This window comes from Chlorocebus sabaeus, chromosome 9 (genome assembly GCF_047675955.1).
Source record: "Chlorocebus sabaeus isolate Y175 chromosome 9, mChlSab1.0.hap1, whole genome shotgun sequence".
In the NCBI taxonomy this organism is placed as follows: Eukaryota; Metazoa; Chordata; class Mammalia; order Primates; family Cercopithecidae; genus Chlorocebus; species Chlorocebus sabaeus.
Window position 1 is genome coordinate 4,160,134 of NC_132912.1, and position 22,936 is coordinate 4,183,069.

At 40.9% G+C, this 22,936-nt stretch overlaps 1 long non-coding RNA gene across 1 annotated transcript in view; it reads left to right on the forward strand.

Moving 5' to 3' along the window:
- LOC140712479 (uncharacterized) overlaps nt 1-22,936 on the forward strand; it is a 60,059-nt gene that overhangs the window by 20,015 nt on the left and 17,108 nt on the right. Inside the window, exons 3-4 of the long non-coding RNA XR_012094084.1 lie at nt 6,478-6,918; nt 10,276-10,410. This is a non-coding gene — a long non-coding RNA (uncharacterized lncRNA). The remainder of the gene's footprint in view (nt 1-6,477; nt 6,919-10,275; nt 10,411-22,936) is intronic.

The following is a 22,936-nucleotide window of genomic DNA, read 5'->3' on the forward strand; positions in this document are numbered from 1 at the left end:
TGTAAAGACATCCTTTACTCATGAAGAAGTGCAGCAGCCAGAAGAGGCTGTGGGGAACATTACATCCCCGGGGAGCTAGGTCACTTCGGATAAAATAGTTCCCATTTTCTCCATCTTCAGAGACGTGGAACATTTTTTATTCCTTTTTTTTTTTTTTCTTTTAGATGTTGAGGTTCTAAAATTTTAAATGTCCTTAGCTTAGCCAGTAGAAAAAAAAAGTTATTTCTTTTTTTTTTTTTTTTCCTGAGATGGAGTCTTGCTTTGTCACCCAGGCTGAAGTGCAGTGGCGCAATCTCTGCTCACCACAACCTCTGCTTAATGGGTTCAAGAGACCCTCATGCCTCAGCCTCTCCAGTAGCTGGGATTACAGGTGCCTGCCACCACGGTTGGCTGATATTTGTGTTTACAGTAGAGACTGGGTTTCACCATGTTGGCCAAGCTGGTCTTGAACACCTGACCTCAGGTGATCTGTCCGCCTCAGCCTCCCAAAGCACTGAGATTACAGGCGTGAGCCACCATGTCTGGCACAAAAGTTCCTTTTTAGATCAAGGAAGATAATGACTTGTCATTAACATTGTTTATTTTTTGCATTAAAACCAAAAACAAAACCAAAAACTGCTACCACAGATGGAAAACATTCTAATCCCCTTTCCACCCTCACAAAGTATTCAGATGAGGGAAGCAGGCAGGGTATGGGACATCTAAGTTAGAGTAAATTCTGCTTTGATGAGACTTTTACGTATTACAATGTCTCTGAGCTTCTGGAAACTTAGGCTAAGGACTTGATTTTCTAAGACCTCATGTTCTAAATAGCAGATAAAACAGCCGAGTCTCCATTTTGCCTGGTCACTTGTTTCTCTTCTGTTTCTTCTTAGGAAATGCAAAATGGTGGTGTTCTAACACATTGGAAGCATTTTAGAAAGCATATCTACTCTCAATTCATTAACTAGCAAGATGGAAATAAACGCATGCAGCGTCTGTCTTCTAATAAAACTCCATGACAGAGGGGAGGGAGCAGGCCTGGAATGCATGGGGAAGCGCCTCCTCCTGAGCAGCCAGGGTGTCTGATGCTGCCTGAATGTCTGGTGGTCACACATGATTGGCTCAGGAAAGTCCCAGAATATTTTAGTGTATTTAAGGTTTTGATTGGCAAGTAAATTTTTAATAATGTTATTTTCTTAAGTGCAGCAAATCATCTTTTGTTTTTAAAAGCATGCCCTTTTAGAAAATAGCAGTTCACTTAAAACTGAACTCATGACCGGGCACCGTGGCTCACACCTGTAATCCCAGCACTTTGGGAAATCAAGGCAGGTGGTTTACCTGAGGTCGGGAGCTCGAGACCAGCCTGGTGAAAGTGCAAAATTCCATCTCAAAAAACAAAACCAAAAATAAAAACAAAAACAAACAAACAAAAAAGCTGAACTCACATGAGCGATTTGAAATATAAATTCTCAAAATAATTAGTAGATATTTCCACTCAGAGGAAGACTATTTCTCTCACTGATATTTGCATCTTTTTATTTAGGGTGAATTTATAGTGTCCAAATAAACTGGCTCAAAATAAGATGAAAGTTTAAATCTAAGCTTCCTTTCTGCAGATCTGTATACTACATCATTTCAGACTGCTTCTCACTTTTTGTGTTTTAAGAAACAAATTGGGGAGTAGTATCTTACTAAGCTATTTGGACTTGTTCTTACAAACACTTATGTAAGAGTTCACCAGACAGAGAATTTATAGGGAGCACTGCCAGCCTCCAACATTGCAATGTAGAAAACCAGAGTTACAAGTGAAACTGGTCCTTGCCTTTTGTTTTCATTCTTCTGTTTAATTAGGGGAGGCATAGTTGTGGATAATTTATATTCAGTATCATGCACCCTATTAATTATCTTTTTATTCCCAACAAGGCCTTCAGACAACACTCCCACACTGGGTTTATGAGAGTAACCCCCACCTTCCCAGGAAGTTGGAAGCATTGCCCCAGCCTTTCCAGAAGCTCTGCCATTAGCTTGGATCATGAAAATTGGCTCGGCCAGGAGAATACATTATAAGGCCCCAAACTGTGCCAAATCTTAAGGACTCAGAGCATAAAGATAAACTGATTTACAATTATTTTCATTAAAATGTCATTTTAGGTATCTGAATGAACAAGGTCCTGGTAAATATTTACTATCTGTTCTGCACTATAAAAAGTAGGGAAAGAAAGACTCACCTACTTTCAAATTGTATTCAGTATCTGGGAAGACACTTTCAAAAGGTAATCTTTAAAAGATCTTATCTACAGAGGGATGTTTTGTGCTCTGAGCCCCCTGAGAATAAAGGCTGGGTTTGTCTTGTTGACAGCTGGAACCCAGCCTGTGAGATACCACCTGGCACACAGTAAGCGTCTGATAGATAACTGCTGGGTGGAGGTTGTTGACGGAATCCTAATAAAAAGATTATTACTTTTTATTTTTTTGAGATGGAATCTCGCTCTTTCACCCAGGCTGGAGTGCAATGGTGTGATCTGGGCTCACTGCCACCTCCACCTCCTGGGTTCAAGTAGATCTCCTGCCTCAGCCTCCCTAGTATCTGGGATTACAAGTGTCCGCCACCACGCCCGGCTAATTTTTGTATTTTTAGTAGAGATGGGGTTTCGCCATGGGGCCAGGCTGGTCTCAAACTCCTGACCTCAGGTGATTCACTTGCCTGAGCGTCCCAAAGTGCTGGGATTACAGGTGTAAGCCACCGTACCCGGCCCAAGAGACTATTACTCTTTACAGTTCTGATCTGTACGTCTGTCTAGCTGAGAGTGGTATGATTGTCGGCAACTTTTGGAGCAAGGATCAGGAGAAGATGTGAAATTCTGTATGAGATATTTGTTGTTTTGCAGATTAACCTAACACAGAATGATATGGAAGTATGTTTTATTTAAAAATCAAATGGTAGGTATATGGGTAATGGGGAATTCTCAAAGTAATCAAAGATTCCTTTAGCATTCTGCTAATGATTTGTGACCCGAGCCTCTGCTTCCTTTCCCTTTAAGTATGGCAGACTAAACAGACCCAAATAGAGTAATTTGTTGGTTCCATGGAAAGAATTAAAATCACATATTCCAAGCAAAAAAAATCTTTATCATTATGCTCACCACTAAGTTCTGTTATTTCCCCTCAAATTATACTCTGAGTGTGTCTTTTTGGTAGAGTGTGCAACTGTCATCCCTAGATCATTGCAACGCTTTCCCAGATGAATGGCCTAACATTGACTCTCCATATTCTTTTTCATTCTATGCACTACAGCCAGACTAATCTTCCTTAGAAATTACTTTCATCTGTCTCCTTGCTCAAACATTTCCAAAAGCTCAGTGCACTGCACTGCATCAGCCTCTGTGTCCTCCAGGATTTGATCCTGCTATTCTGGAGAACAAACTCCTCCCACCATCCAAGTGCCCCACAGGCCAGTCTGATTTATTCCTGGACTCTCCTGACCTTGGCCCAAGAAGACCTTACTTGCAATACACTGTCCTATCTTCTCTTCTCCTCCAGAGCTATGTGGTCAGCTTAGGCAATTTGGTCCAGAAGGTCTCCCTGAATCCTGACACCCCAGCTGTCAGTGTTACTTCTCTTCGAGTCCTTAATCCTTCAAGTTCACGGTCATAAAACCTGGATTCATCTTTACCCTCTAATTGTTTCATGAATGTGGGCCTTGGGACCTATGTAAATGGTGAACTCTTAGAAGGCTAAGACCGTGATATTTTGTCTCTTCGATAACACGCATAAAGATAGCAACAAAAGAAACACTATGACAAAAAAAGAGGTACTTTTAAAACTCTTGGTTTGATACTTAGAAATTACATATTTAACCAATCTTTGACTAATATTCTCAGTAACCTAAAATAGTCCACATTCAACAACGGGGAAACCAGAAAACCCGAACACAAATGCATCGATTTTACAGCCTTGTTTAGGGTTTTTGTAGGCACAGAAATCATATGACATTACGTAAGGGTGTGGATTTCAGGGGAAGAGATCTGTCACCAGCACACCGGGGAAGACGTTTTGTCTCATTCCATGATCTATCAAAGAGCTGTTCGAAATCCTAGCGCGAGCACACCGCTGGTGGCCATTCACTGCAAGGGAGGAGAAATGTTCTTTCTTCTTTTATTTTTACATGCCAAGATCTAATTACGAGAACATTAGCCATTTCAATCTATAGAAATCGGTAGATAGTCTTATTTTATTCTCTAATCACAAGTAACATTTCCCATGGTATTAACAGAGTCAAATTAACTACGATTGCATTCTCACAGCCTGGGAGCTGCACTCCGCTCGGGGCATCTTTGACAGTGCTGGATAAGAGTTGCTTATTTATTCTGCCTTCATCTACTGTCTGCTATTTTGTAAAGTTTCACCGAAAGATTTGAATGTGGCTTTGGAAATGAACCACCTCCATGCTCAAGCTTGAAAGCTTTTAATACGTGCATACCAAGTGAGAACAGAGAGCCTAAGAGAGGTCTGAGGATGAGGAATAATGGGCGGTGTCTTCTGTGACCAAGTTTCCTTAGCGGGGCATTTGTTCCTGGGGGCAGAATTTAGGCACCAGATCAGACTTCTCTACAGAATCTGCTGAGCTGGCTGAGCTGATCCTGAGTACAGTAAATGATGAATCCGTTGATGAGAATCAGCAAATCTAGTCCTACCACTTCATTCATGCTAATTCTTGGCTGAGCTGGGAGGACTTTGTGTGGTAGGGAAATCCATTACCATGGTCCTAATCTTCACATCCTGGATGCGCATGGTGCATCTGGCTGCCTTGCCTGGAACGTGTGCTCGTGGGCTGTTCCACATCCCTGGAAAGTTAAGGGGGCTTTGCCTAGAGCCTTGTGCCATCTGGACGTTTACCTCTGACTTGCTTCTGTTTAATGAAACTCATGACATGTGAAGTAGTCACTGCCAGTTGATGCCAAACAGCAATTTGGGCCTCGTTACTGACAATGTTTGTAAAAGCACAAAGTGAACCATTGTGGAAAATTAAGGAAAATGGTACTTATTATGTAATAATAAGAAACTTACACAACATTTTTATGTGGCGGAGATACTTTGGAGGGATTTGTATGAGTTAAAATCACATTTTTCCCTTGAACAGTCTTAATCACACTCCAAGCCTTTGTACCTTCTCATGTTCTCACAGAAGCATCATAGTCATCACCGGAGCAGGCAGGGATTGCTATCCCCATTTTACAGATGATGAGACTGAGGTTTGATGCTCTTTATGAGCACCCTAACAACTAACACTTACTGAGTGCTTATAACACGGGAGGCATTATTCAGAATGCTTCCGGGTATCAACTAATGAATGTAATCCCAAGGTCAAACTATGAGGTAGGTTCTATTATTACTTCCATTTTGTAGATGAGAAATTGAGGCACAGAGAGTCTAAGCAACTTGACTATGGTCACACAGCTAATAACTGGAACCTAGTTATTCTGTCTTCAGAGCTTCCATTTTAACCACTCTGCTATGCTGGCTTTGTCATTATAGTTCTATAACTAATACTCACTGCACTTGTCTGTTTATACATCTGCCCTTCCTTTACAGAATTGGAGCTACTTGAAGGAGGTCATTTGTTTCATTCACGTTTTAAAATTATAGTGTTGACATAATATCCTGGCAAAAGGCTGGTTTTAAATCTGTGCTCACTTGAATATATAAGAATAATTAATCTGCTGTTGGTTTCCTACGAGTAAACATTCACGCTATGGCTTGAAATCAGCCTTTTGACTTTTAATGCTTTTGAAATGTGATTTCAAGGTTTACATTTTTTGTCTAAAATAGGTCAATTTGTTTCTTGAACAATGTACTCCTTGTCTCAATTCCAACTGTAAGTATGGGTCAGTTTTCTGGAACGGTCAAGAATAGTTTGACCACGCACAAATTTTCACAAGCAAATAGAAATTTGTATGTAACTTTCCCTTTGCCAAATCACATGCGACACTGTCAGTCCAGACCCTCCTTTTACTTCCTGCTCTCGTTTTCCTCCCCAGCTCCCAGCTTATCTGCTCAAGCTTCTGTGTCCTAAATAACTTGGGAGTTACCAGTCTTCTTTAAGGATCTAGTGTTCTAAAAGGTTTCTAAACAATTTTATAAAGTTTTTATTACCGAATTGGCTTAAGAATTTATTAGTAAGAGTGGCAAGTAAATAAGAAAATCTTAAAAACAAGAAGTTATTTTACTTCCCATTTCACTTTCTCTCTCTCTAGCTGTTTTCCTTCACTAGTATTTCCAGAACACACAACAGTTGGCACTACTCGCATACAAACAGCTCTTCCATGTCACTGAGTAAACGAGCAAGATCCAGGGAGGAAAAATGGATACAGGATATAAATAGAAAATCCTGAAAACAGGAATTTCAAAATGTCAACAAACAGGCAAAACTTTCTTTCAACAGCACTAAAATGACTGGTATGCTTTACTTGCTTTATTTTTTTTCTTTTTCCCCAGTAAATTGCTCAAATGTTGGCGTGCCCTCGTGAACAGAAACTATGGCATGATAGGTCCCGCTCCAGACTGCCTCTCAATTATTCATAGATCCTGGGGGTTTTGTGTCTGAATATCAGGCAGAGAGGAAAGATGGCTATGATGGAGGAGTCTCCTGCCGTCCTTGTGGTCGTCACTGTAGTGCACAGTTAAACGGTGTGTCCATTGAGGTTGCATTCCCCATCCTGTTCTGGGTCCTGGCCCCCCACAGGCTCCAGGGATATCACCCTCCAAGTTCAGGATCGTGTGCTCAGGCCCTGTTCCCTGAGGTGTGACTCTGGGCTGTCGCAGTGGCTTTTGAAGCATGTTCCAGCTTCAACCACGTGCTTGGATGACACCAGCTCTTCCCACATACTCTTCCCCAGCTCTTGTGTTGAGTTTGACTTCGACCTTCCTTCCCAGCTGGTAAGGTTCTCTGTTTCTCTTTGATGCATGGGTTTCAAATCTTGGTCATAATCCCTTCACCTGCCATGCCCTGTTCTACATTGAATAGGCTTTCATATTTTGAATTCTGAACCAGAGATGGGTTCTTGGTAGTCATTTTTTTTCAGGAAATTTTGTGTTGCTTTTGCAAGCAAGCCTGAGCCAACAGCAGGACTCTGAATCACGCTGTGTTTCAGGGCGGGAAAGCCTTACACAGAGCAGGGAGTCCCATTCACTCTCTGCTGTGGTGAGGCTATCTCCCACCACATAGAGAAGCTGCCAGCATCATGTTACACATGCTTCATGGTTGCACCCACTTATACTGGCAATCAAAACTACATGAATTACCGCAACAAAGAGAGTATTTTTGTCTATTGAACGATCCAAAATTACAAAAAAAATGTGAAAAAATGGCTATACTTATGCATCATTTATAAGAGTGTAAATTATATATATATACACAATATATACACATATATGCGTATGTGTGCGTATATATATATATAAAACAATGTCTTACTATGTTGCCCAAGCCTTTCTGGAGCTCCTATGCTTCAGTGATCCTCCTGCCTCAGCCTCCCAAGTAACTGGAATTATAAGTGTGAGCCACTGTGCCCAGCAATTACAACATTTTTGGAATGCAATTGGAAAGTACAGCTGAAAAACTTCACCAAGGTGGGCCATTTGATTGTACAATCGCACTTCTTGGAATTTATGCTACGGAAATCAGTAGTCAAGTTCACAAAAACTGACAATAGTCATTAAAGAAAAATAGAAGAAAGGGAAATAAAAATCATTAAAACCTACCAATAGGAGATTGGACAAATAAATCATGTTATATCTATAAAATGGGCTGTTATGTAACCATTACAATGATCATCTATTATAGATCTATACTTATTGCCATGTAATAATAACCACAATATATTGTTATTTGATGAAAGAAGGTAATAAACATGAGGTAGTATACCTCATTTCTATTAGAAAAAACTACACACAAACACGAACATCAAAGAAAAGGATCTGGGAGGGAAAGACAAGAAGCTCCCGGTGCATAGCTTGGGAGAAACACAACCTACGTCATCAGTAACTAATTCCCATTGTGACGTTATTTGCAATTTCACTTATTTATGCTTTTCTATATTGATTATATATATATACGTGTGTGTGTGTGTGTACATATTCAACCAAGATGTTATAAGATCATTTTTATTTTTTTTATTACCATTTGTGTGATTGTGGTTCCCAAGTGCCACACTTCATAGAAAATTTTGCAATCATTTTCAGCTGAAGTCTCACAAAACTGCCTGAGGTCGGAATCACGGCGATTCTATGCCTCTATCAATGAGGCTTGCAGAATTGAAGCAATTTTACAAGTTCATAAAACTAGTGACCAGTGGAGCTGGTATTTGAACCCTGACCATCTTGTATGATCATGAATTATTCTCATAATCAGAAAAAGAGATGATAAAAATCTACTTATTGAAAAAGAAAAAAAGAAAGTATTTCTCTCATTTTCATAACACAGGACAATACTTAACCTCTTTGTTCATAAAATATTAAACAAATGCAAAGTTAAATAAGAGGTTGCTTTTTTTTTTTTTTTTTTTTTTTTTTTTTGCTTTCTCTTTCCACTCAGAGTCTAGAGTATTTCATGACTTTCTGGTTATTAAAGTTAAATAAGAGGTTGCTATTTATTTATTTATTTATTTATTTGCTTTTTTGTTTTCTGTTTCCACTCAGAGTCTGGAGAGGTTGCTATTTATTTATTTTTGTTTTGTTTTCTGTTTCCACCCAGAGTCTAGAGAAGTTGTTATTTATTTATTTATTTTTTGGTTTTTGTTTTCTATTTCCACCCAGAGTCTAGAGAGGTTGTTATTTATTTATTTATTTTTGTTTTTGTTTTCTGTTTCCACCCAGAGTCTAGAGTATTTCATGATTTTCTGGTTATTAAAGGTATCATCAAGCTGAACATTCTTTCATCACAAAGGATAATCAGTTGATCTCTGGGTTTTTCTTCTCTGTGAAAAGCATGCCAACAGGAACTGTTCTTTCCAAATCTACTCATGAACATATTCAAAGGAAGGTCTGCTCCCCTGATGATGCAGGATACCTGAGAGCCCGAATGGCAGAACTGATCAACTGGGCTTGGTCAGAGGGGCTTGGTGGCTGGGGATGCTTGATGGTGTCCATGGACTGCAGAGGTAGAGAGTGTTTGTATTAGTCTGTTCTCACACTGCTGTAAAGATACTACCCAGGCTGGCTAATTTATAAACAAAGGAGGTTTAATTGACTCAGAGTTCTGCATGCTGGGGAGGCCTCAGGAAACTTACTGTCTTGATGGAAGGGGAAGTAGGCACTTGCTCACAAGTTGGCAGAAGAGAGTGTGCATGCGAAGGAGGAACTGTCAAACACTTATAAAACCATCAGGGATCTAGAGAGAACTCACTCGCTATCACAAGAACAGCATGGGGGAAACTGCCTCCATGATCCAATCACCTGCCTCCCTTGACACGTGGAAATTACAATTCAAGATGAGATTTGGGTAGAAACACAGAGCTAAACCATATCAGTGTTGATTGGCTATCGGGCAAATCTATAGCAGAAAACTTACTACAAGAATCAAATATTCACAACATTTCCAACTGCACAGAGAACACTACAGATGCATGAAAAATGTTTTCTGCCATCACGAGCTTTGTGCCATTCTGGAAATAAATAACATACACAGAACACACACAAATACACATGAAATACTATCTCATTATTCCTCCCCCAAAATCTTAAGGCTCATATCGACACACATACATACATGCACACACATACACTGTTGCTGGACTGTTAAAAATAATTTAGGATCACAGTTCCACCACTCTCACCCCCACAGTAAAGGTCAAAGTCAGATGTAGGCTGAGCCCCAAAGCTGCCTTTGTCTCCAGAGAATCTCGGATGACGGCGGAAGGTTTGTGGGAAGAGAGGCCAAGGCTCAGAATCACCAGGTGGGGTCTGAAGGAGACTTCAACGGCTGCACTTTCCACGTGAGAGTGAACTAGAAATAAACACACCTGACAGAAGGGAACACCATAAAGCGGTGCATTCCATCAACCTGGCCCTGAGTGTGGGGAAATGAATCAACAAAGGACTCCTGATCATAACCAGAAGGTGGCCCTCACATCAAATTGCAATGCTGTCCGAATAAATTTTCAGCAAAACTTTTGGTCCAATAAACCTTGAAGACAATCTTGAAGCTTATAATAATATGCTTTAAAGAAGCAAATATAAACGTTTTCTAGAGAAATAGACCTAGAACACAGCCTCAGATAATTCCTACAGTGGTAGGTTTCAAAGATAATGAAAAACATGATGATACCAGACACAACACCTCTAGGAAGAAGGCACAATGAGTGAGACACAGCAGACACGACTGACTGCAGAACAAATCCTGCACACTCTTAGACACTGGGATTGTCTAAGGTATAATACAGCTATAGTATATTATATAATGTTATATGTAATATAAATGTATCATATATAAATACTATATGTTTATAATATTACCTATAAATAATTTATGATTAAAATATTTATAAAGTATATATTACCATTATAAATTGTTATAATTTATGCCATATAATTATATATTCTTATAAATTATATTACTGTTATAAGTGATATATTTATGTAATTATATATTATACAAAATAAAAGGTAACATACATGTGTATATTATATACATGCTTAATAAAGTTAAATATAGGAGTTGACTAAAAAATATAAGCAAATAATGAGGACTCTACAAAACAGCCAAGCAAATTTGAAGGGAAAACACCAAGTAGAATTTGGTCAGAAGGAGTCTCGCTCTGTCACCCGGCTGGAGTGCAGTGGTGCAATCTCGGCTCACTGCAACCTCTGCCTCTTGGGTTCAAGTAATTCTCCTGCCTTAGCCTCCCAAGTAGCTGGGACTACAAGTGTGCATCACCACATCCAGCTAATTTTTTTGTGTTTTTAATAGAGACAGGGTTTCACCATGTTGGCCAGATTGGTCTCGATCTCTTGACCTTGTGATCCACCCACCTTGGCCTCCCAAAGTGCTAGGATTACAGGCATGAGCCACCGTGCCCAGCCCCAGGTAGGATTTTTAGAAATGATAAATAAAGTGTCTGAAGTTAAAAAATAATAATTCAGTTTCCATTACGAATTACACAGTTGAAGAGATAATAGTGAATTGGAAAGTAAATCTGATATAATAATATCAATTGTAGTAATAAAGCAAGTAAAATTAAAGAGGTCTGATGAAGAAGGCGAGTTCTAAAATTCATCTACTCAGATTTCCAGAAGAGAGAATTTGAGTAGTTAATATGTAAGGAGTTTCCAGATTTGTTGAAAGACACCAATTCTGAAGTCGAATACCAAGTAGGATACAGTAAAAAGAAAAATCAACAGCTAGATTACTCAAAATACAATTTCAAACAAACAGCAGTTACTTAAAGCCCTTAGTGAGAAAATACAGATTAATTTCAAAGGAATGGCAATAAGAACTAACGTTTCTTCCCAGATGCAACAAGGGAAATCAAAAAAGAGTCAAAATTACTTCCTATTTGTGTTGAAAAATATCAATAGTCAACCTGATTGTATGTTCACTAAAACTTTTTTTCAAGAATGAGTGTAAAATTAAGACATAAAATCTGAGAGTTGCCAAAAGAACCTCAATAAAGAAAAAAATTCAGTTTCTGGAATTTAAATGTTATAATTAAGATACAGGGTGCAAATATTATAGACATTCAATATGCATAGACCTTTGCATTGTAATGGAGAAGGGAAGAGATGGTGATTAAATTTTGACTTCTGTATGGAAACTGTTAAATGATACTAAACACTAACATAATAGAAATAAGGACTGTAAATTCAACTTGGTGGAAAATTTTTAAATGTAGGGAGAGGAAAAAAGCTCTAAATTCAAAAAATGCCAAGAAGGAGGAAAAATCCAAAAGAACAATAGTATGCTCGAGAAGCATAGAAAGCACAATATGAGATAGTAAAGTAAAATTCAAATATGTCAGTAATCCAAAAGGTTCTGATGGAAGAACAGGCTGAGCTTCTGTAAGGAAGAGTAGAGGAGTGGATTTCTGCCTCTCCGGAGAGTCCCCACGAGTGGACGTGGGCTGGAGGACGGCCCTGTACACTCTTCTCTCAGCCTACTTCACTGGCTCTAAGGTGCCTGCTCAGCTGTGACCATACGTGGATCTGCAGGAATGGGCGAAGGTGGACACCTAGGAGCTCCTTTCTCAGACTGAGACCCAGTCACCCCCAGCAGACTGTGCGCCTTTGCTGCATTCCACTTCCCCCAGCTCACTCATACGTAGCTACAAGCACTCCCAGGACACACTCAGCTCAGGGAAGGACATGGGAGAAGGTTCTATGAGTAGAAGGAAGACGTGGAGAATGGAAACTGTAGGCAATTAGCACTCTTCCCTGCAACACTAAATGGAAATAGACTCAACATTCTGGTTGAAAAGCAAATATTTTCATACTGGATTAAAAAACATCTAGCTAAATGCTATTTACGAGAGACACATCCAAATTACAAGAATTTAGAAAATTTGGCAGTTAAAAGAATTTTTCTTCTCGTAAACTGATTATCTATCTATATCTATCACTGTTACAAACTGATATACATATATAAACGTTGTGTAAATACACACACTTGTGCACATATGCGTGTACACACAAAGGAAAGCTGATTTAGTCCTCTTATTATTAGGCAAAAGAGACTTAAAAGGCAGAAACCGCTACTAAAGATAAAGAGAGAGGGTCATTATATAACATAAATGTTTCATTTTTCTCAAGGAAAATATAACTAAGCTTACATACACTTACTAATAAACTTTCAAAAGCAAATAATAGCAAAACAAGGAAAAATAGGGTTCAACGTTTTATTAGGGAACGTTTAATAGAATGGGTTTGCTTCACACTTTCTAGCGGTGTGACACTGGGATGTTTCTTAATTTGTCTATGACTCATAACGGCAAAATGGTACAATAAGATAAATACTTCCTAATGTGTTAAATAAGACAGTGTGGATAATGTACCTAGCAAAGTATCTATTGTGCAGGAAATATTCCATCAAAATTAAATACTGTTATTATAACATTTTTGATGAAAGTGGTAATAAGATAAAGCAATATTAGAGAAAAAAGACTTGAATTACTTTTGCACCAACCCATAGCGAATAATAATCTTTTCATTTCTGATTGCTGCTATGGCCACCAAAAAAAAAAAAAAAAAAAAAAAAAAATAGAGCAATGAAGAAACATGAAAAACAAATAAAAAGCTTTCTGATAGTGGAGGTTATTGCTCTATTTCCCTTGGAGGCAAAACATATTTTCAAAAAAGTTATTCTTTTCCTCCAAATTCTCCAACTTTTATTTTTAAATATATTTACTGCTATGAAATCCACATATTATTTTCTGCCTGAGTAATATTTTGGAATGCAAGTGACCATTTTGCTATTGACTCATTACTCTGCAGTTTTTTCGATCTATGTGAACACGTGTAGAAAGCTACGAAAACAGAAAGCACAGCATCACCAAAGGCAAAACACAACTCACTGTTTGTATTGGATAGTGTTGCCTATATGATCAAAAATGTGTACATTGATTAATTGTGAAAACATTTACTCTGGTCAATGGCTTCCCAATTTAGTGCAAACATATACACTGATTCCTCTGGTTAGAGCCGTGGTATATCACTGTGGTCTTCTAGACGACTCTGCATTTACTTTGAGTATAGACATGATTGGGCTCAAACTAAAATCAGTCGTCTTTGACTTGGTTGCATGCAATCATTTGACTTAGGAGCCAGTGCCCTCCATGCCACTTAACTTCAGATTGTTTCTAAGTATCCCTGAAAAACACCAGGCACCCACAGAACCACTATCTTACCCTTGGGGTTTGTCAACTAGCAGCCCTACTGCTTTACACAAAGAAGGTGGTTAAACATGCATTTTTTTAAAAGGCGTATTTGGTCGCTTTAAAACAGAGCAATAAAATTGCACAATCTAAAGGAAGGAACAGTTTGTTTTGCCCTTTTTATTGCCAGTTAAATGCCAGAAGACTTTTAAAGTAACAGCAACCAGTGTAAAGGGGAAAAAAAAAGCAAATAAAATTTTTATGATTTAAAAATAAACCTAATGCTCTTTCCTCTTCCATAGTTTTAAAACACTTTCTATACCTTTTGGCATAAGGAACTACGTACAATATATAATATTTTTTGCTCTGCAAATACCAGCAAGGCATCATATAAAATTATAGCTGTAGGAATGGAGATGCTGTAAAACCAAGCAGGGAAACAGAACATTTTCATATAGAGTAACACAGTTGATGTTATTTCCACTCTAACAAAGCAAAATTTATTATAAGAGTAAAAGAGGCTGGGTGTGGTGGATCACGCCTGTAATCCCAGCACTTTGGGAGGCCGAGGTGGGCAGATCACTTAAGGTCAGGAGTTCAAGACCAGCCTGGGCAACATGGGGAAACCTTGTCTCTACTAAAAATACAAAAATTAGCCGGGTGTGGTGGCTCATGCCTGTAATCCCAGTTACTCAGGAGACTGAGGCCAGTGAATTTCTTGAACCCAGGAGGCAGAGTTTGCAGTGAGCCAAGATCATGCCACTGTACTCCAGGCTGGGCCACAGAGCAAGACTCTGTGTCAAAAAAAAAAAAAAAGTGGCGTTGGATGTACGCTTTATTTTGCTTATATAAAACCTCTTAAAAATAGCATTCATTATAGGTGGCTCTTATTTTTAAACAGAGCATTTGCTTCTTCTGTTCTGTGTCTGATTTAACACCCGAATGCCATCTGACCCTTTTCAGACATTTTAGCTGTAATGGTGCATTGGATTCATCTGGAAGCCTGAGGAATTCTGATCTAATTGGCCTGAGACGCCTCCTGGGTCTTCTGGGAGTTTTCAAAGCTCCCCAGGTGACCGACAGGTAGCCAAAGTTGAGAACCACAGTTTAATCTCAAGAACAAGTTAGACTGCTCAGCTTAGAGGAGCAGGGATGCACAAAGTAGGTGGTAATGTGGAATGTCCCCCAAGACAAAGCTACACTTCAGTCATTAATGTCCAGTCTCCACCCTGTTGCCCTGAGTTTAGCTGTGATGCTACTCTTGACCACCTGGCCCAGGGCACCACTCTCCTTCCACCAACCCTAAATTTCCCCTGAAGCGACCAGAGTAACGATGGTTTGGGAGTGGTGAGATAGGAACAGAAGAAAGGGAATCTTTTGATTTCCATTTTTTTCCCACTTAAATGCTGACATATGCTCCAGAAAGTTTGTGTTGGTCTCCAAACACCAGCCAGGAGAGTCGCTTTAGCATCGACGGCCTTGAGTTTCTGTTTGTTTCATCTTGTGTGTCCAGTGTATCCTCTTCCATGCATCAGCTGTGTATGGCTTGCGTCAGGCTGAGCAGCAGGAGTGACAGACTTGTTGGCGGGGTAGGAGGGGCATTGGGGAAGAAGGGGAACCAAGAAGAAGGGAAGGAGCCTGCAGAGGGGGATTGGCTGGCATCACTTAATCTAACCTTACCCAGGGCCAAAGACGTGGCGCAGGCTGGCACAGGGTTGGAAGCTGATGTATGTTCATTATTTACTCTCAGCTAATGTTCAGTGTAGCTGCTAACATCTAGCACAGCTCAGCAAATCAAGCTAGCCAGAGATGGAAAATATTCTTACCCAAAACTTGATGGGATGCTAAGTGTGTCCCGGCATATTACCTGCAAAAATGTCACGGAAGGAGTAGAAATTAAACTGGATAAGGAAGAACTGATCCTTCCAGTTTAGAAACCTTACTAATTCAAAATAAGAGATGTTGTTTCCTGTTGGATTCATAGACTATAATAATAATTTATAATAATTTAGTTATAATAATAGTTTCTTGTTACTATAATAATAATTTGTGATGATTTGCTGGTAAACAGTAATTTCGTATTAGATAGTAATAATTTACATTATGGTAAATCTAGAAATTACTGAATTTTATAAATAATTAATAAAAACTGAACCCAAATTAGAATAGCGATGACAAAAGTAATAATGATAATCACAATAGTATATGTATAATATATGTATTTCCACATATAACTATATGGAATTATCTTTATTATTCAGTTGCTCATGCATTTATGTATTTATTAATTACCTGGCTTCCAGGTGTTAAGCACTTTGTTGTATGTTAGGTACACAACAATAAAGAAACAGATACGGTCTCCATCCTCAGTGAGTTGGTAGACTAGTAAGAGACAGACATTAAACAATTAAAAATTCAAGGGTCTACATTATGACAAAAATGTGTTAAGGAACAGAGCAGGGATATGAGATATCCAAATTCCTACTTGGGTTCCAGTGATCTGAGGATACCCTTTAAGACCTTAAAGAAAATGACATTTAAATGGAATCCTGAATGATGTGCAAGAATCATTTTGGTTAAGGAATGGAAGGAGTTCATTTTATGCAGGAAGGGGAATGTGCAACGAGGTAAAAATATTTCCTGAAGAAGGAGCACTCACACACGGGGCGGGCATGTGCAGGCACACCAGCAACACGCCCTCACACATGAGAGTCCAGCGCGCAGCGCGCATAGACAGCCACGCGGGTGTCTGGCCCCCTCCCAGAGTCTATGAAGATAGGACAAACTAACTGGGTGCCAAGGACCACAACTTTCAAAAACAAGAGCAGGGAAGCGCTGAGTGTCTGGGCAAATAAGTCTAGACTTTGATCTTGAAGATATGAATTCATTTCAGAACATTTGCTTGGACTATCTCCTTGTGCTTGCATAATCTTGCCTACACCACGATGTGCTAAGTTTAGACGTTCCTCCAGTCTTCCAGCAGGCAGTATGGCAGAGAGGGAGGGAACGGGCTCAGCCCAGGGCTCCCCCAGTTCTGCTACCACCAGGGAGAGGGAGGGGCATTGTTCTGACTGGAGAGAGTGCCAAGACTTGAACCAAATGTTTATATTGTGTTTTGAATTTCTGCTTGGGGAAGAGACAGCCTACCGATGACTTCAAGAAAATATGTTGGCTCTTTTTCTGCAAATAGCCTTTCTGGTTTTTATGGCAAATAGTAGAAACATCTCTCTTTAGTCATTGAGCCATTTTGTTGTGATGCTTTTTCCAAAGTATGTTGAAAGTCTTGTGTATATTCTTCTAGGTATTGTGAGCTGTGCTATTTTCCTGCAATGTGGAGCTCCTGTCATTCCAAGAAGAGGGTGATAATCTATTATTAGAAGATGAATAATGTAGTTTCTTGACCGGGAGAAGGGAAGCGAGATGTTACTGAAGCGGTTTACAGTTGAGCCAAACTGCGTGTTCCCTGAGTCACTTCATTCATGTTGTTTTATTTTGATTGATGGTGTATGAATTTTTTTTTTTTAACAACTTTGACCTTTGTCCAAATGCTTCTAACTGATCCTCATCCTGAATCTACAGTGAGGCCATCAGCTGTGTCTCCCCTCCCTGCCCCTTCTCCTTCCTGTCTTTCCTCAAGCCCTTCCTGCTGAATCCAGCCCTAAATCCAGTTTTGTATTCTTATCCATGGCAGACCTTAGATTATTTCTGTTCGGGATTATTGGGATTATTTCTAAATACGCTGGAATTTCTGCTTTTGTTGTGTCAATCCCAGGGTTGATTTAGATTCCTCATTGTAGCATCAGAACTGACACGATTGCTAAGAATTTCTTCAGATCTTCCCATGGCGTGGAGCCACTTCTTCCCCGTTCCAGAGCCTAAACCCTGTGAATCATGGGTGGCTGGCTGGAAGACGCTTCTCTTGGTGGCTGGCTGGTAGACGCTTCTCTTGAGAGTTGATAGTGTCCTTGGGCCAACACTCAACCGAGGAGCCCTGCGGTGAGATCACCTCTCACTCTAAGGAGAGAAACTAATTCCTACAGAACAGAGCTGGACTGCAGTGGCCTCAGGGCAATAATGTCACAGGCCTTTGAACGCATTCAACAAACCTCCCCGTCTCTGGTTAACAAGTGAACTGCCTGAAAGAATGGGACAGATAATAACAGGTGACTGCCCCCCACCTGTGTGACCCGTGACCCAGCAGGACTGGCATTACTCCAAAATGGTCAGGCTCTCAGGCCCTGCCCCATCACCCAAACCAGAAACCATGTGGACAAGATCTCCAGGTGATTCAAATGCACAGTAGGCCTGCATGAGCAATGCATATCAAGAAATCTTCGCTTCTCTTAACTACCTAGCAGGACACCAAGGAAACCTCCTAGAAGAAGTCATGGATGGGATGGGGCTGGACGCCACCCCGTTAAAGGAGAACAGACCTACTGCCCCCCCTCCCTCCCTCTGCAGCCCGAACTCACAAGCTGTGGGGAGTGGGAGCAGGGGGTCCCTCCCACATCCTCAGGGAGAAGCCACCACGTCATTGGGAACTTGTGTTACACATCAGTGTGTGAGGGAAGAATCTGGAAACAACTGACTAACGGGATGGCACGATCTCAGCTCACTACAACCTCCACCTCCTAGGTTCAAGCGATTCTCCTGCCACCGCCTCCTGAGTAGCTGAGATTACTGGTGGGTACCAACACACCCGGCTAATTTTTTGTATTTTTAGTAGAGACAGGATTTCACTATATTGGCCATGCTAGTCACCAACTCCTGACCTCAAGTGATCCACCCGCCTTGGCATCCCAAAGTGCTGGGATAACAGGGGTGAGCCACCGCACACCCAGCCAAGTAGGGACAGTTTTTAGAGGCTCTGGGGTGCTTGGCCCTGGTCTTAAACCGAATGCTTTAAATGGGCCTTTGATCTATGTCAATAAAATTGCAAGTGCATATGCACATTTGACTTAATAATAATAATAAAACAACCTAATGAACAGACAAGACATTCTTTAAAAAGACATTTTGCTTGAAAGGCTTCTCATCTGATCATAGAACAACAGTGGCTTAGAGCTGGGGAATCACGTCTGTTTCTGTCCCGGAGCGAGTGCCTACTATATCACATGAGAAGGCACATCCGTCGCTCAGGCGGTCTCCTGCCTCCCGCTGCCCTCAGCTGTTTTTATCTATTCTCCTGGTCCTCTAGGGACTTGACTAAAACTGGAAGGCAGACACAGTCTGAGAATTATTTTATCCCTTTATCGTCTCCCTGGGCAATCTTTACTTCTAGATTAAGAAATAGCATGTTCTTTTCCTTAAAGTTTTAAAATTCCATTTTGTTTTTGTTTTATTAGGAAGACTATTACAACGGAAAAGAGGGACAGTTTTCTTAGATGTTCAATGCCTGTCTCCACTGGCCAGATAAATTCCAGTCATGCTCTGTCATTCTGTGATTCTTCTTCAAGGCTACTGAGGTTGACTATCTAAGCTGAGGATAATAAACTTAAAAAGGGCTGGGCGCGGTGGCTCATGCCTGTAATCCCAATAATTTGGGAGGCCGAGGCGGGGGCATCATTTGAAGTCAGGAGTTCAAAACCAGCCTGACCAACATGGACAAACCCTGTCTCTACAAAAAAATACAAAAATTAGCTGGGCGTGATGGCAGGTACCTGTAATCTCAGCTACTTGGGAGGCTGAGCCAGGAGGATTGCTTGAGTCCAGGAGATGGAGGTTGCAGTGCACCGAGATTGTGCCACTGCTTTCCAGCCTGGGTGACATAGCAAGACTCCATCTCAGAAAAAAAAAAAAAGAAAGAAAGAAAGAAGGAAGGAGGGAAGGAGGGAAGGAAAGAAGGAAAGAAAAGAAAGGAAGGAAGGAAGAAAAAGAAAGAAGAAAGAAAGAAAGAAAGAAAGAAAGAAAGAAAGAAAGAAAGAAAGAAAGAAAGAAAGAAAGAGAAAGAAAGAGAAAGAAAGAAAGAAAGGAAGGAAAGAAGGAAGGAAGGAAGGAAGGAAGGAAGGAAGGAAGGAAGGAAGGAAGGAAGGAAGGAAAGAAACTTAAAAGGGAATTTGCTTATCTATAGAAAATTTCTCTCATGGAAAATCACTTAACTGAAGGGTAAAAGGAGCTACTACATTAATAACCTTCAGAAACAGCCCTTTTCTACTCAGAAATCACTTTACTTACACTTGAGAAGGGTTCTGGCCCCGCAGTTCTAAAAGCCTGGGAATGAATGCTCTAGGTTTTCCTCCTGGCATCAACACGGCATGGTTTGGTAACTCCTTTCCTTGTGCCATCTGTAGAATGTTGGTAAATGTGCCCTATGTAGATGTAGGTTATACCTTCAGTGCAATGGACTGAATGTTTATGTCCCTGCAAAATCTATATGTGAAAACCGAATTCCCAATGTGTTGGCGACAGCAGGTGGGGACTTTGGGAGGTGATGAGATTATGAGGGTGGGGCCCCATGAGTGAAATCAGTGCTCCCATTAAAGAGACCCCAGAGTGATGCCCCATGCCTTCCACCCTGTGAGGACATGGGGAGAAGATGTCATGTATGTCCCAAGAAATAGGCTGTCACTAGACACCAAATCTACCAGCATCTTCATCCTGGACTTCCAGCCTCAGGGAATCCATTGAGGATACGCATGTGTTGTTCATAAGCCACACAGCCCTGGTCTTTTGTTACAGCAGCCAGAATGGACTAAGACTGCCGTGAAACCGTCTCCCTTCTGGCTTTCCCTCAGTGGACTCTCCTTTCCTTTCTCGTCATCAGTGTCTGCTCCTGCATTGACATGGTGACTTGACATCATACTTCCTATCAAGGTGAGATTAAATCAGAACTTCGTACCTACTCCCTCTCCGACCATCTCCTGTGGACCCCAGCTCCTCTGCTGCCTGGAGAACAAATGCAAGAATGATCCCCAGCCCCTCAGCGTGTCTGGCAAAGTCAGGAGTGAGAATGCAGAGTGGCAGCCGTGGATGGGCTGGCCTCCGAGGAAGCACTGAGGTCCTGGGGTCCGTGCCCTGCACAGCAGGCCCACAGGCTGCTGTCATGAGCACCATGGTAGAGTTGCCACACAGAGTCTTACTGTAAAAAACCGTGAGGTTACTTGACAAAAGGGAGCCCAAGGAAAATGTTTCAAGCAGGAAAACATAGGTGCAGAGCCTGTGTTTATGGATCTTTAACCCAAACTTTCCCACCTGAATGTGATTCCTGGATAAACCTGAGACGCGAGTGTGAATTAGGCTGGTTTTAGTGAACTACAAATATGAATGGTTTTCATTAAAATAGTACAGGATGATCATTTTTATTAAGCATGCAACATTGTATTATTTAATACCCCATTAATTTGAACTTTGGAAGCTTTGATGATTTCACCCTGTATTCCTAGTCAGAATTACTAGAGTAATACTATTTTTTTTTTTCCTAATTTCTTTGGTGATGGGACTGTCTGTATTTACATTGCTGGACTGGGTAAAGGAGTGTGGCTAAGAATACTAGCCTACAACTAATGAGAGGTGATATCGTCTAATCATGATCTAGCAGTTTTGGATTGAGAAAAGCTCAGATTCAAGCTCAAGGCCTAAAATCAAGAACAAATTTTGCTACTTACTAGCTACATGAACTTTAATAAACGTTTTTCTTTAATGGCCTCTGAAAATAAGACTTATAAGATGCAATAGTTCATACCTGTAACCCCAGCATTTTGGGAGGTCAAGGCAAGAGGATCAAAGCCAGGAGTTTGAGATCAGGAGTTTGAGGGCAACGTAGTAAGACCCTGTCTCTTAAAAACAGACTAATAAAGAGACCCACCTCACTGGTGATTTGTGTTTGAGACAATGGAAGGAACGAGGAATGCTGGGTCAAGAGGAAAACACGACAACATGATGTTGACTGATGCACAACATTCATTGTCAGAGAGAACAGAACGTTTTGGGATTATGAGCAAAACAAGCACACTGCTTCTAAGATGACACACCAACAGTGGTTTACGCCATCTTTTTATCATTGTGACAAATGCCACCTCTTTTGGCATTTTCTTGTGTTCACTGTGAATAATACTCAATATTTTAGTAGACCAAGGACCCCAGACATTCATGCTCCCAGCCATGATGTCAGCTGCCTTCTTCTGGGCAGTTGTCCCCAGAGCACCCCACCTGCCACCAGCAGCGCTGGGGCTCTCAGAGATGCTCACAGAAAGTGTCTGCCGGCATCTGATAAACAAGTTAAGTAGGATCTGGCGGGGAGGTGTCTGGAGAGAGGTGGAATGGGACAGGGGATATGCATATTTACTCCCTTCTAGCACCGATCCATGTAGCTCACAGAATGCAAACTCAGAGTGCTTAAAGCAAAGAGGGGGCCCCTGCCCTGTCTGATCCTGCCCTGCACAGTCTTTGAGTTTATGGCAGGAGCTCCAGACAGATAGTGGGCTGAGCACAGTCCCTGGAGATGAGGCCCTTTTGAGAAATTGCCTGTGAGCCCAGGAGTGACTCCTGTTACTCAGTTGGTAGCTGACTCATCTGAGACCATCTCATTGCAGAATTGACTTAGTAGCGAAGTCCTGTCTGAGAACACAGGTTTCTGGAGGAGAAGCCTCCAAGCCAAGTGATTCCTCAAATAGGACATTAGTTGCATAGCTTCTCTGAGCTCCTGTTTTCTTGTCCACGAGCTGAAGACAGTAAGGGAAATGGCAGGGTTTCCACGAGGAGTGACGGAGCCTAGGGAGGGGGTCTCAGGCGTTGCTGTGTAGGAGTTTATTCCTTGCCTTGCCTAGGAATTTATTCCTGTAAATCCATTTCCTTACCCACTTTTAAAAGTCACCGTTTCTTTATATCCTTGTCACTGTTACTACATTTGGGTCACCCTTGCGTGGCCCTTGAGGACTTTGGGGACACTTGGGTTTCCTCCAATATTTCATGCCATGACTCGCCTATGTGCATACCGATGGCCCGCCCAGCACCCTACCTTCAAAATTTATGAATTTCCTCCACGCCCAGAATCTTAACCTTTGTCTCACTTCTAGAATCCACTCAAGGGACACACCCCGGCCCTCCCCTTTACCAGGAACTCCCATCTTTCTCTATCCAGAAGTTCCTCTTTC